Genomic DNA, 13,287 nt, shown 5'->3' on the forward strand with positions numbered 1-13,287 from the left:
AAGTGTGCTTGGACCAGAGGGTTGGGCTGCCGAAATGAGGAAGATGGAAGACTATTGGAGTTCTGTGAAAGGAATGGCTTGCTGGTTGGGAACTCTTGGTTCAGGAAAAGAGAGCCACAAGATTATATGGTACAGCCAAGACTTGGAGAAAGTCGATAGTTGATTACTTCCTGTATGATAGTGAGATGAAAAGGGACATCATTGACATTAAGGTAACACCATCAGAGGCTTTGGATAGCGACCACAGTTTGCTGGTAATGAACCTGAGAGGGACTAAGGATAATAAAGGGACACAAAACCAGGAAAGATGTATAAGGGTATGAAAATTGAAGAGGGGAAGAAAGCAGGCTACAGTACCTACAGGTAGTAAAGGGAAAGCATCCCAAAGGATGAACCAAAAATGGTAGAAGAGAAATGGGGTAGATTCAAGGGAACATTCGTAAGTGCGGTGGAAGCAATATGTTGGAGGACAAGCAACAAAAAGAGTGGAAAGCAACACCCTGGTGGAATGATAAAACAGAGGATATAGTGCAGAAGAATAATAGTGCCTTTAGGGTGTGGTTCCAGAAGAGAACAGTAGAGACAAGAGAAGAGTATCATGCAAGCAAGAAAGAAGCAAAAAGAGGGGTGATGGAGAAAAGAAGAAAGTGGATGGAACAGTGGACCAGAATGATGGAGGAGGATAGTGAAGGTTCAAAAAAGGTTTTATATGGGATGATTAAAAGTAAGAGGAAGAGCAGTAAAACAGATTATGCTTGAATGGTGAACAAAAGTGGACAAGATGTAGAGAATAAGGAGAAACTCAAGAATGTGGAAGGAGTATTTTGGAGAACTCCTGAATCCGAATGTAGACCTGAATGAGGAGGAACAAACTGAGGAGAGAAAAAAAGGAGGAGGAACAGCAAATAGAAAAAGACCTTACATGGGAGGAGTGGATGAGGCATTGGACAAGATCAAGGGACGGCAGTCACCAGGTCTGGATGAGCTAAGTGTAGAGATGGTGAGAGCAGCAGGAGAGGTGGGGATACAATGGCTATATCGTGTAATGAAAACTGTTTGGAGACAGATGCTGATCCTAGAAGACTGGAAAAAGGGAATAATTTTCCCTATCTTTAAGAAGGGAATTAGAAAAGAGTGCAAGAACTATCGGGGGATAACATTGATGAGTCATTGTGCAAAGATTTTTGAGAAAATTTTGGAAGCACGAATTTGGGCAAAATTAAAAGGAAGAATGAGAGAAGAGCAACATTGCTTCAGTATAGGAAGGTCCACGGTGGATCTAATTTTTGCTGTAAGATGACTGCAAGAAAAGCACTGTGAATATGGGATAGATTTACTAATGACCTTCCTGGACATTGAAAAAGCTTATGATAGTGTACGTAGAAGCAAAGTGTGGAAAGCCCTGGAGAACAGAGGAGTAGCAAAACAGATTATTTGGAGAATAAGGGAAATGTACCATGGAAGTGTGAGCTGTGTGAAAGTGGGAGGAGAGAGATCAGCTTGGATTGAACAGAGGAATGGCTTGAGGGAAGTTCACTTCCACCATTACACTTCATTGTAGTGATGGATGATCCAATGAGTACAGTAGCACAAGTAATTGGTGAAAGGAAGATGAAAGCTGTGGTGTTTGCAAATCTGGTGATTCGGGAGAGTAAGGAGGAGGAAGTACAAGAGCAGTTGGACATATGGGAATGAAAAGTACAATAATACGGGATGAAATGTAGTTTAAGTAAGCGTGAGATGATTATCACAATAAGAAAGGAGGAGAGAGGAACAATGGGAATAACAATTGGTGGTAAACGATTGAGGAGAGTGGAGAGTTTAAAATACATAGGAAGCCCAATACAGGAAGATGGGAAAAAGACAGGAAATAACTGAGCTGGGGAGAAAAGCAGAAGCATTCGGAAGAGTGTCAGAAGCCTGATATGGAGCAAGGATGTACCCCAAATTAGTAAAAAGGTTATACACCAGTCATGCTATGTCCCGATGCGGACATATGCATCAGAAACCTGGGTTATGAAAGGAAGAGAGAAAAGCAAAGTACAAGCTAGTGAGATAAAATTCTTAAGAAACGGTATTCAAGTGACAAAGATAGACAGGTTAAGAAATGAGAGGATCAGAGAGTTAATGAAGGTGGAACCATTACAGGAGGAGATGGAGAAATCAAGGCTGAGATGGTATGGACACATTAAGAGAATGGAGGAGAAGAGGATACACAAGATGAAACTGGAAGGAAAGAGACAAAGAGGACTGAGAGACAGATGGCTGAAAGGAGTAGAGGATTTTATCCAGAAGACTGGACCAAGGTGAAGATGGAGGCAAGACAGAAGACGATGGAGAGGCCTGTGTTCCATACATACCCAGCCAGAGGCTAGAAACTGTCAAAGATAATAATGATGATGACACATTATGTCTTAACATTTTCAAACATAAATATCTAGGAACATACCTTGTGTGCGAATGAAATTTTGGCTGAGTAAATTAAACAGCAACCATGATAACTGAAGTACACAAATGCTAGAAACTTTCGTACAACAACGAAAAAGATTGTGGTCCTAGTTACAAAAATTCCTGCAAATGACAGCACTGTAGGCCTGAGAGCAGTGGATTCACTTGAAGCCACTGTCAGTCAACTGAGAAGAAATAGGAGGCTAAGTGGACTGAAACAAAGCCATTATACTTCAATATACTAGGGTTAATATACTAGGTGATTTAGTAATTTACAGTTTTTGGTTTGCAAGGCTGGCCTGATTATTTATGAGCTCTAGGAGCGCTTTATTTTCTGTTTTGGTTTTAAGAAAGACGTTTTCTCATGGAATCAGGAAGTCTTTTCTTCTTATATATGGTTAAGATTTCCATTTCTGTGCATCTGATAATTTTGTTTTGGTGTAAGTATTGGGCAAAAGTTGAAAGGTTTCTTTGCAGTCCTGCTCTTAAATGCTCGCCAAATGTTCTCCTGGTGTCTTCCATTAAACATTACATTTTAGTTGATCGATTCCTGGTTTCTAATGTTGACCATTTTTTTGTTATTGTTGTGGGAAGTATTTTTTGAATGAATTGTTGATTGGTGAGCTTTTTTCACGCTCATTTTTCTGAAAATATTAAGCATTGTGTGTATTTGTTCATTTTATACCAATTTTTCTCTTTCTCACACTGTTGTTCCTATTGTTGTCTCGTATGTTTGTGTGAGGCTGTATGCTTGTGATAGGTATTTGTGTGTGTGCTGCTGTTTGTTTCCTAATTTTTGTTGTTCAGCTTTGTTTCCAGATTGTATTTGTATCCATTGTTTTTTCATGCTATGATATTCATTTTGTGTTGGTAGTTACCTGTGTTTAATTGTAGTGTGTTTTGTCTGTTGAAGGTGTATTTAAGAGCTTCTTTCTTGTATGAATTGGGGTTACAAGATATCTGTTGTGCATTATTGTATTTGTTGTGGGTTTCCGGTATATCTCAGATGTGTGTTGGTTGTTATGAATATTTGTTCCGCTGTCCAAGAAAATTCAACTGCCTACTTGATTCTTTTTCCAGTTTAAAATTTATCTTATCGTGAATAGTATTATTTATGTTCACATGTAATTGCTCAATTTTGCTGCGTGATTCATCCATCAGGCACAGAATGATGATGATCCAGTACATTATGTAGTACCTGTTTGGCACTCTTTTGTTAAATGACTTTTTGTTAATAGACTAGAGTATTGAACAGGAAATAGTCATGCTGTGTTCTTAGCTCAAACTATGGTTCTGTGTTTTATTCAAATGGAATTGTACTGTGTATGAAGATTCGTTCTGCTATTACATTAGAACCCAAAAAAATGGCTCTAAGCACTATGGGACTTAACATCTGAGGGCATCAGTCTCCTAGACTTAGAACTACTTAAACCTAACTAAGCTAAGGACATCACACACATCCATGCCTGAGGCAGGATTCGAAACTGCAACTGTAGCAGCAGTGCAGTTCCGGACTGAAGTGCCTAGAACTGCTCGGCCACAGCGGCCAGCTATTAGAACCCATATTGTGTACAAAAAGTGAGAGAATGGTTGTCTCTCTAATCTGTATGTCTTAAGTGTATTGAATCAGTTGGCTAGTCATTTTGTAGTTCTACCCTCTTGTGATTTGTAGTTTTGTGAACACATCTTTAACATTTCTTGCAAGTGTGTATATTGAACTTTACTATATTTAACAAAAGGCCTGATTAAGGTGATTGTTCTTGCGTGACTTTGCTATCAGAGCAGAAGTGTGCTGGGATTGATTTCTAATATCTTTCATTTGTTTTCTAGTGTACTCCTTTCAGAATGTTTCTAAAATTCGTTTGGGGGTTAGAATAGGACCGAGGTATTCCTGCCTGTCGTATGAGGCGACTAAAAGGAGTTTCGCACGTTTCAGCCTTTGTGATGGTCTCCTGTAGGGTTTGACCTCCATTCTTCCAAATTTTCCTGAAGAGCAAGCCAATTGGGGAAGGGCACCTTACAAGGTGCATTGTGTCCATTGTACATTGAGATATTTAGCGCACTTTCTCGTCGCATTGCAGTCCTGCCCATTCTTTATCTCTTGAGTGAGGACACCTTCCTGGATGCGTTTTCCACCATGAACTGTGCAATGTCAATTTCTGCGTCAATGATGACCATGGACTTCTTTGCACCTGATATCCAGTACGGTAGCCAGTCCGTTGTGGTAGGGCCACTCTGCACCCTGTTGGTTGTAGCCCCCTGACCACACAGTGATCTCTGCTGATGCCTGCGCCGTTATCTCCCTACGTATGCCAAGGGGTAGGTGCCCATTCCCCTGGGGCATCGAGACTCCCAGCAATGGCCATCCTGCCAGGTGGCCTTTGCTGCGGCTGGCTTGCGCCCGTGGGGAGGTCTCCTGGTCAGAGTGGGTGGCACCAGGGCGGATGACACGTGATGAAATGTAGTCCATCATCTCTTGCTGGTGGTCTGTAAACGATCACGAGCTCAATTAAATGCACAGAAGTACGACCCCAAATCGTTCTTCTCCCTGGTCACACAATGGGAGGTACATCAGGCTAAGGATGGCAGCAGATCTTATTCGCCCCAATACCTTGTATGTTCGAGAGCTCATGGGGAATCTTTCATGAGGATGAAGCCTCAGTTTTTTGTTGAACATTTAGAGGACAAGTTCAGGGACATGGAGGGCTTGTCCAAAATGAGATCTGGGTCAGTCTTGATCAAAACAGCATCCTCTGCCCAGTCATGAGAGTTACTCGCTTGTGACAAGCTGGGGGATGTTTCTGTAACCATCACGCCCCATAAGAGCTTAAATCTGGTCTAGGGTATCATATTTCACAGAGATTTTCTTTTGCAGTCTGCGCACCAATTTAGAGTGGCCAGGTGTACATTTCGTCCAGTGTGTCCACCGAGGTCCAAAGGATAATCAGGTTGCCGCTGGTACCTTTATCTTGGCCTTTGAGGGTGATACATTGCCCGAGAAGGTCAAGGTGATGGCCTGCCAGTGTGATGTAAAGCCCTATGTCCCTTCCCCGATGTGGTGCTTTAAGTGCTGGAAGTTCGGCCATACGTCTTCCCGCTGTACTTCCAGGGTCATATGCCGAGATTGTGGGTGCCCATCACATCCCAATACCCCATGTGCCCCACCTCCCATCTGTGTCAACTGCAGAGAGCACCATTCGCCTTGCTTGCCTGACTGCAGGATTCTCCAGAAAGAAAGGAAAATCATATCGCCTTGCTTGCCTGATTGCAGGATTCTCCTGAAAGAAAGGAAATTCTTGGAGTACAAGACCCTGGTCTGACTGACCTACACTGAGGCTAAGAGAAAATTTGAACGCCTGCATTGTGTGTGTATGACATCGTGTTATGCCGCCGCTAAAATTTTGGCACCATCAGCTCTGCCAACCAAGGTCACCTCTCACAGCTGGAAGACTACACCTGACCCCTTGATGGTGGGGGGCATTTCCCTTCCTGTTGCTCCTGCACCACCTACTTCGGGAGCAAGGACCCCCCCCCAACCATTGGGGACATCCATCCCCACTTCTAAGCCGGAGAAGCATAAGTCTTCTTCAGCTTCTCTCACTAGGAAGGAGATCCCTTGGGTCACTCCCTTCCCAAGTTTCTTCGTGGGAAAGACGACACCCGCCATTGGCTGAAGAGTCCAAAAGCAGCTCGTCGTAGGGTTTCACACTCATTCTCAGTCCTGGAGACTAGCCAGTGAAGTCCTCCCAGCCAGGGAAACCCAAGGATCAGCGAGAGAAATCCAAAAAGAAAACCCTTAAGACCAAGGAAATCACGGTGGCACCCACACAACCGCTACCTAAAAGCTCTGCGGCTGAGGGTGGGGTGGAGATTTTGGCATCTGCTGAGGACCTGGATCTTGCCAGACCCCCAGACACAAAGGATATAGATTGCTCAGCCAATAAATCGGTGGCAGCAGGTGACTGAGGCATAAACTGCCTCATTGAATGTTCCATGCCTTCCCAGTCTCACGATGTCATCCTCCAGTGGAATTGTGGTGGTTATTTCCACCGCTTGGCTGAGCTACGGCAACTGTCAAGCTTTACATCTGCTATCTGCATTGCCCTCCAGGAAACCTGGTTCCCAGCATTGTGGACCCCTGCCCTCCGCGGCTATAGGGGATATTACAGGAACTGTAGCGACTATAAAGTATTGTCAGGTGGAGTTCGCATTTATTTCTGAAACTTGTTCTTTAGTGAACATGTGCCTCTTCAAACCCCTCTTGAAGCTGTGGCTGTCGGAATAAGGACAACGCAGGAAATAACTGTCCGCAATGCATATCCAGATGGTGCAGTACCCCTGAATGTATTAGCTGCACTGATTGATCAACTCCCTAAACCTTTCCTACTTTTGAGAGATTTTAATACCCATAACCCTTTGTGGGGTGGTACCATGCTTACTGGCTTAGGCAGAGATGTCGAAGCTTTACTGTTGCAATTCAACCTCTGCCTCTTAAATACTGGGGCTGCCCAGTGTGGCTGACAGTAGTTAATCGGCCATTGATTTATCAATTTGCAGCCCAGGACTTCTCCCATCCATCCACTGGAGGGCACATGACGACCTGTGTGGTAGTGACCACTTCCTCATCTTCCTGTCACTGCCCTAGCATCAGGCACACGGACGCCTGCCCAGATGGGCTTTGAACAAGGCAGACTGGGGAACTTTCACCTCTGCTGTCACTGCTGAATCTCCCCCACTTGGTAACATTGCGATCCCTCGCTCTTTAGGGTGCCCAAGGCGTAAGGCAGTCCCTTGGTGGCCGCTCGCCAGAAGTTGCTGAAGCAATTAAGGAGTGTCGGCGTGCTCTACAGCGGCATAAGAGGCACCCTTCCTTGGACCACCTCATGGCCTTTAAACGGCTCTGTGCTCATGTTTGCTACCTTATCAGTTAACGGAAGGAGGAGTGTTGGAAGAGATACGTCTCCACCATTGGGTGCCACACATCACCTTACTATGTCTGGGCAAAGGTCAAATGTCTTTTTGGGTACCAGGCTCCAACAGCTGTCCCTGGTGTTACCATAAATGGCGAGTTAAGTACCGACGCAAATGTGATTGCCGAGCACTTTGCTCGAGCCTCTGCATATTGTACTGCTGCTCCAGTACTGTTGTTGCTGAGCGGCGCCTCCAGGGAGCCATCCACAAGGTGCAGTCATGTACTGTAGCCCACGGCTTTCAGTTTTCAGCTGCAAAATCGTGTGTCTTGCATTTCTGTCGGCATCGTACCGTTCATCCGGAACCCGCACTTTACCTTAATGATGATCCACTCACTGTAGTGGAGACATATCAATTCCTAGGACTGGTTTTCGACGCTTGATTGACTTGGCTCCCTCATATTTGTCAGCTTATGCAGAAGTGCTGGCAGCATCCCAGCGACTTCCGTTGCCTGAGCAACACCATTTTGGGTGCAGATCACTGTATCTGCTGCAATTCTGCAGAGCCCTTGTCCAATCCCGAATTGACTATGGGAGTGTGGCTTATGGTTCGGCAGCACTTTCAGCATTGCGTTTACTTGACCCTGTGCACCACTGTGGGGTTCGATTAGCGACAGGAGCTTTTAGGATGAGTCCGGTGACTAGTGTAATGGTGGAGGCTGGTGTCCCTCCCCTGCAGATCAGACGTGCTCAACTGCTCACCAGTTATGTAGCACACATTCATAGTTCCCCTGAGCATCCGAATTACCGTGTCCTTTTTCTGTCCGCGGCAGTCCATCTCCCACATTGGCAGCCCAGATTGGGGCTAATGCGTGCAGTTCATGTGCGGTCCCTTTTCTCCGAACTGGAGTCCTTCCCTTTTCCACCGCTACTTGCAGTCTGTTCACGTACGCCTCCATGGTGTACGCCTCGTCTTCAGCTTCGTGTGGAACTTTTGCATGGCCCTAAGGACTCCGTTAACCCCGCCGCTCTCCGCTGGCACTTCCTCTCAATTCTTAGTGTGTTCCGGGGCTCTGAAGTGGTTTACACTGACAGCTCAATGGGTGATGGTCATGTAGGTTTCGCATATGTTCATGGAGGACATATTGAGCAGCACTCCTTGCCAGTTGGCTGCAGTGTTTTCACTACAGAGCTGGCGGCCATATCTCGTGCTCTTGAGTACATCCGCTCATGCCCTGGCTAGTTATTTCTTCTGTGTACTGACTCATAGAGCAGCCTACAAGCTATCGACCAGTGCTATCCTTGCCACCTTCTGGTAGCGTCCATTCAGGAGTCCATCTATGCCATGGAACAGTCCCGCCATTGCGTGGTGTTTGTGTGGACCCCAGGACACGTTGGAATCCCGGCAATGAACTTGTCAACAGGCTGGCCAAATAGGCGACCTACGTTCTGTCTTACACTGCAGGGTTTTCTGGCTTTGGGAGATGGAATGGCATACCTGCACGCACAACAAACTGTGTGTCATTAAGGAGACTATGAATGTGTGGAGGTCTTCCATGCAGGCTTTTCGCAGGGAATCAGTTGCCGTTTGCCGGCTCCGCATTGGCTATACATGGCCAACGCATTGTTACCTACTCCGTCACGAGGTCCCACCTCAGTGTCACAGTGGCTCCCAAATGGCTGTTGTCCACCTCTTGCTGGACTGCCCAATTTTAGCTGCTCTGCGGCAGACTTTTTAACTTTCCCAGCACCCTGCCTTCAGTGTTGGGCGACAATGCCTCCACAGCAGCTTTACTTTTACCTTTTATCTGTGAAAGTGGGTTTTATACTTCTATGTAGGTTTTAGCACATGTTCTTTGTTCCTCTGTCCCCTCCACCCTAGTGCTTTTAGGGTGGAGGTTTTAATGTGTTGCAGAGGGGCTGGCTTCCCTTTTTATTCTCGTGGTTGGCCAGCCACTGTAATCTGCTTTCATGTTTTACTCTCTTCTGTTTGTTTGTCTCTCTGTTGTTTTCTTGTCCTCTTTTGTTCCTTTTAGTGTTCATTCCCTTCCCTTTGTTCCTGTGGCTTTCCCTTTCTTTCTGTTTTGTGTTATATATTTTGTCCGTTTTATTCTCACACTTGTGGGATTGTTTTATTAGGAACAAGGGACTGCTGACCTTTTGGTCCCTTCTACCGCCTTTAAACCAACCAACCAACCAATCTGATATTAGTGTCATAATTTTATTTTTTGTGACAAATACATATCTTTACTAATGTATTGCTACTAATTCACAAGTTGTGAACACTTCTAACAATCACATTCTAAAGGCAGCACAAAAAAAAGATTAAATAGCTCAGTTGATGAAGCAGAGAAGATCTTAAAAATGTCATTCTACAAAACTTTCAGCAACTTGTAGCAGCACTAATGTCCTTCACTGCAATTAATAAAGTATAAAAATTCTAAAAAACAAAAGTTGATGTGGTGATGATGGAATTTTAGACAGAATTCTGAAAAGTAGTTCCAATTTAATCACTAACGCCCGTAGTGATACACACAATGCCTCACAGGCACAGGGATTTTTACAGACAGGTTAAAATATACAGCTGTGAAAGCTCTTCATAAGAAAGGTGATGAGACAGACTTAAACAATTACTGTTCAGTTTTGTTACTGACATCATCTTCCAAAATACTCTGAAAAGTAATGTATATGAATAGTTGCACACTCAAGTGGAAACAATTTACTTTGCATATCACAGCATGGAGTCCAGAAGGGTTGTTTGACTGAAAATGCCATTTATACAACCACTTATCAAATAGTACAAGCCTTAATAATAAAACATCACCAGTTGTTATTTTTTGTGATGTTTCCAAGGTGTTTGGCAGTGTAGATCATGTTACTCTCCTACAAAATCACAAGTTTCATAGAATTGGTGGTTTTACACACAGCTGATGTGAATCATACCTAACAGATTGCAAGAGGTTGTGCTGAATAGTTCAAAGAATGTTGGAAGGGTAGAAAATTTTAGTGACTGAGGAGAAATCGCAAAGGTAGTATCACAGGGTTCAATTCTGGGTCCACTCCTATTCCTCACATGTGTGAAATGACCTTCTGCTTAACATCCAACAAGCAGAATTGGTACTTTTTGCAGACAATGCTTGTGTTATGATAGATCCCTTTAGAGAGAAAGCAACTGAAGAGGTGGTAAAATTTTTCAAGAAATTATAAAGTGGTTTTTGGAAAATGGTCTCCCCCCTAAATTTTGGAAAAACGCTCTATATTCAGTTCTGTACAACAGATAGTCATACCATAAATTGATGTAACACTTGAGTAGGCATCAGTAAATAGGGTAGAATGCTCCAAATATCTAGGTGTGTATATATTTATGGAAACTTTAACTGGAAGAAGCATATTACAGAGCTGCTTGGACATTAAGTTCAGCTACTTTTGCTCTTCATATAAATGCTAAACTTGGAAAGAAACAAATCAACATTCTGACACGTTTTGCATATTACCAATCGGTGTCTTGTGGAATAATTTTTTTTTTTACTTAGAAAGAAACTAGTGATCGGACAACAGTGAGCAGTAAGATTAATATAAATAAATTAATATAATATAATAAAATAAACCCATGAATGTTGTGCATATACCTCTTCAGGGAGTTAGGCATTTTAACGGCATCATCACAACACACATTCGCTGATGAAATTCATCATAAATAATCCATCACAATTTGAGAGGAACAGTGATGTCCATACCTACAACACTAGGGAGAAAATGACCTTTATTACCCCCTATTAAAGCTGTCAGTTCAGTATACATCGACAAAAAATTTTTGATCAGTTGCCCAGTAACATAAAATGTCTGATACGTAGCAAAGCAAGTTTTAAATCTGACTTAAAATCGCTTCTCCTGTCAGCTCCTTTTATTCCATTAAGGAATTTCTAAGTAAAAACACATAGTCAGATGGGGAAAAAAATCCTTTTTATGTAGCAGTTGCATGAGTAGGACTAATAAAAAGAAGTGTTCGTTAATGTTAACACTGTCACATCCAATGAGCCATCTGGATGCTTAATCACACAGGAGGCTGTCCAGTTAGCTAACACGGAGATGGCTAACTGAGTATTTTGAAGAAGTTATGGACTCCATCGGGAATTATGAGCAAAAGGCAAGACTTCAAGAATAACAACCATCTTTAATGCTCGTCCCAGCAAAATATGAGTAAATGAAAGCTCACTATTCTGATTGTGAAGTTCCCTTGGAGGGAGGTGCATAGCTAAGTATGAACACTAGCAGAGCCAGAACGAATACTAAAAGTCCAGGTACCAGGTCTGACATAGTTGTTGTACTTCCTGGATCACTATCTGAACTGAACTTTTTTTTTTTTGCGCCACTGCTTCCTGGTTTATACTGTGCAGCATGCCGCATTGTGCCTTCCATGTTGGCACTTAGTCATCATTTCTTAGAGAACTAAAAAATTGTTTGTGGAATCTTACGCGGTATATCGTGGTAGTACCACCCTCGCCATATGTTTTTGCATGGGAATAATACGACCAGTTCCAGCACAATTTCAGCAACAATTATTTTTTAGTAGCTGCTGAAGATTACACACTGCAGATCTCATTTGTCTAGGGGGTTCTCTTAGTTTTGTCTACAAAATAATCATTCCAACAAGCATGGCCTGGGTTTTCTTCTTGTTTGAAATAAACACCAGCGGATCTTAAGTACTTTCCGCTAAAAATTACATAATTCCTACTTTTTGTTGGGAACTACACCATTTTCACTATGAACATTGATAATCTAAATCCATTATACTGCACTTGTCACATAAGCACGCCTGTCTCCCTCCAATACTGACAAAGAAGTGGCAGGCAAGCCAACATGTGCCCAGAAGTTGCAGACATTCCTGCATTCTAGATTCTTTGGTCTACTGACATTAATAAACCCATACAGCATTTAACATCTTAAACAAGTCCATTATTTATCATAAAAGGAAATATTCATAATTAAATAAATTAAGCACGTTTTCTCTTTACTGTGGGCATCGTACTTTGTATGAGATAAACTTTATCTCCGACGGTTGATTACATTACACCAAATATGGTCACTGCCAACACATTGCCACATACTGTGGCTTCTTCACATGAACTAGCTTAATAACTTGCAAGTGTACACATTATTTCCGGCCAACACCTAAACCAACACCCGTCCTGTGGTGCCTCCTTTGTACTCTGGGTACGTTCTAGAAAACTTATTCATTTTGGCTTCTGTTCCTTGCCTTTCAGGCATTGCATTTTCAAAATACACGAAATATCCTCCCCCACCCCATTTCCTTCCCCCACTTAGGGAAAAATTTGTAGTCACTGTCCTCAGTGACTATAAATTTTTATAGAAGTATTTCACAGGTTTTATTCAGTTAATGGAATACATACACATTTGCCTACAAAAACACATTACAATTCTCAACTTAACATTTCACATTGTTGTTAAATAGTCTGATAACTGGAATAAAGAAACATTTTACTTCATAATTAGACATTTGATATCGTTATTACAATTCTCTTTTCTGGTCGGTGGTTTATAATGTTTTTATTTAACAATCAGCTTCACAATGAACTGGACTTAATATGTTGAAGAGCATTGCAAAACATGATTACAGTTTTTAATACTTAAAAGGAAAACACTTGATACTAGTTTCCACACTTGCTACCAGTGTTACCATTCTTCATAATTTGCTCATATTTGCTTTAACAGTTCAATAAACACCATCTCTAACATCACTTTTCATATGTGTGTCAGGCACCAGAAGTCTGTCAAAAATTATCTCCTCACTGTCTCGAGAGCCCTTCTGGTAGGATGATGATGGACTAAATTCCTCTCTGTGCACTGACTTATGATAGTGTTTTTAACACACATTTTCCTGCAACAAATCACCATCCATTGTTTTGAA

The sequence above is a fragment of the Schistocerca serialis genome, chromosome 2 (genome assembly GCF_023864345.2).
Source record: "Schistocerca serialis cubense isolate TAMUIC-IGC-003099 chromosome 2, iqSchSeri2.2, whole genome shotgun sequence".
NCBI classification, from domain to species: domain Eukaryota; kingdom Metazoa; phylum Arthropoda; class Insecta; order Orthoptera; family Acrididae; genus Schistocerca; species Schistocerca serialis.